We start from the raw sequence: 2,463 nt of genomic DNA, 5'->3' as shown, positions 1-2,463 counted from the left end.
CTCATCATTGATGTTTCTCTTTCTCCCTTCCTCTCTGAGATCAATACAAAGGTATGTTTTAAAAAATAAACGCATTTTAAGCACACACAAGGACAAAGTACCTTGAAATGCTATATTGAGCTACAGTGGATGTGTGTATGTGCATGTGCTTATGTAACTGCCACTCAATAGAGTTCGAGTTGCCAGCGTGTATGGGTGGTGGTCGGAGGCAGCTGATCCATGATTCTCTCTCATCATTGATGTTTCTCTTTCTCCCTTCCTCTCTGAGATCAATACAAAGGTATGTTTTAAAAAATAAACGCATTTTAAGCACACACAAGGACAAAGTACCTTGAAATGCTATATTGAGCTACAGTGGATGTGTGTATGTGCATGTGCACAGTGTGACGGATGGCTTATGTAACTGCCCCTCAATAGAGTTCGAGTTGCCAGCGTGTATGGGTGGTGGTCTCTCATTTCAGTTCCTAGTATATTGCTCTATGGCCCCCTTCTTTCTAGCCTGGCTGGTCCCTACGTCCCTGGAACCACCGTGCCATCCACCTCACCTCGCTCGCCTAGAACCCTAGTTATTTCAGTGAACGACTGCTCGGAACAGCTGCTCTGGTGCTGTTGGCAAACACAGGACAAAGGCAGCATCCAGAACTCCCTCACTGCCCATGAGAGGCTGTGATTGGCCCAGGTTCGTCCCTTTTCTTTTGTTTGTTTAATCCTCACCCGAGGATATTTTTCCATTGATTTTTATTTAACAATTTATTTTTTAAATTTATTGACTTCGGAGAGGAAGAGAGGGAGAGACAGAAACATCAATGCTAAGAGAAAATCATACACCGGCTGCCTCCAGCATGCCCCCTACTGGGGATCGAGCCTGCAACCTGGGCATGTGCCCTTGGCTGGAATCGAACCTGGGACCCTTCAGTCCGCAGGTCAACGCTCTATCCACTGAGCCACACCAGGTAGGGCCCCATTGATTTTTAAACACAGAGGCAGGGAGGGGGAGAGACAGAGAAAAACAGCCATCGGTTGCCTCCTTCCCTCCCCCCAACCAGAGCTGGGGATCAAGCCTACAACTGAGGTACGTGCCCTTGACCGGAATCGAACCTGGGCCCTTTCAGTCCAAGGGCTGAAGCTCTACCCACTGAGCAACACCAGCCAGGCCCCCAGTTTGTCCTTTACAGCCCTACCCTCGCTGGAGCCTCAAGGTGGGGGTGTGCATCTCCCGGCCTTTGATCTGGGGTGGCCTTGGCGGCTGCCTCTGGTCAATGGCAAGAGGCATTGTGTCAGCGGCGAGCACAGGCCTAAGACACGATGCTCTACCCACTGAGCCACACCAGCCAGGGCCCCAGTTTGTCCTTTACAGCCCTGCCCTCGCTGTAGCCTCAGGTGGGGGCGTGCATCTCCCGGCCTTTGATCTGGGGCGGCCCTGGCGGCTGCCTCTGGTCAATGGCAAGAGGCATGTGTCAGCGGCGAGCACAGGCCTAAGAAACCCAGTCATTCCCGCTGTGCGTGGCGTCAACCAGCTCGTGAGGAGAAAGAACAGCTGAGAGCAAACAGCGCCTGCCGTCACCACCCAGTTTTATTAAAGTTTAAACATCCAAACATTTTAGAGGACGGAGGCCTACTCAGAAACAAGGCCGCCAGCGTTTCCAGCTTAAAGGCGCACACACACACACACACACACACACACTCTGCGCGCACAGTCCAGGCAGCAGGAGTCTCTATTTTTACGGTGAGAATCAGGCGCTGAGATCTCAGAATGTGTATCAGAAACGACTGCAGCAGTCGGAGCCCTTCAGCGAAGCTCGACACCGTAATTCCACGTTCAAGGCAGGACTTGTCCCGACAGGGCACCCCGCCCAGCAGCCCCTGCCCGAGGCGCTTCCGGTCAGAGACCAGCTGTCGCCCGCAGGGACCGAAAGGGGCGGTCAGATCCCAAAGGAAAAGATGGCAAAGTGTCTGTTTCACGGCGGACATCCTTAAGCGAGACGGGAACAAGTAATGCCTGGGTTCGGACCTCACAACCCCCAGGGGCCCCAGGACACCCCGTGAGAACCAGCGTCTCCTGAAAGGCTACTCGCCTTTAGCTTCAGCTCCAACAGCCCTTCCAGCCGCCCGCCCAGCTAGGGGCCTGTCACAGTGTAGCCAACCTGGCAGCGCCCACCACTTGAGTCTCCACTTGACACCCCGTGCCCAACCCGCCCGACAGAGCTGGCACTCAGGTACCAGAGTACCTGGTGCTAAGTGCTACCTGTAAGCACCTTACGTAGTCCTCCCACAGGCCTTTGAGCCCTGGCCGGTGTGACTCAGTGGCTAGAGCACCAGCCTGCGGACTGGAGGGTCCTGGGTTCAATTCCGGTCAAGGGCGTGACCTTAGTTGCAGGCTCCATGCTCAGCCCGGGCCCTAGTCAGGGCTCCTGTGGAAGGCAACCAACTGACATGTCTCCCTCACATCAATGTTTCTCTATC

The sequence above is a fragment of the Myotis davidii genome, unplaced genomic scaffold, assembly GCF_000327345.1.
Source record: "Myotis davidii unplaced genomic scaffold, ASM32734v1 scaffold164, whole genome shotgun sequence".
NCBI classification, from domain to species: Eukaryota; Metazoa; Chordata; class Mammalia; order Chiroptera; family Vespertilionidae; genus Myotis; species Myotis davidii.
This window is presented reverse-complemented; position numbering follows the sequence as displayed.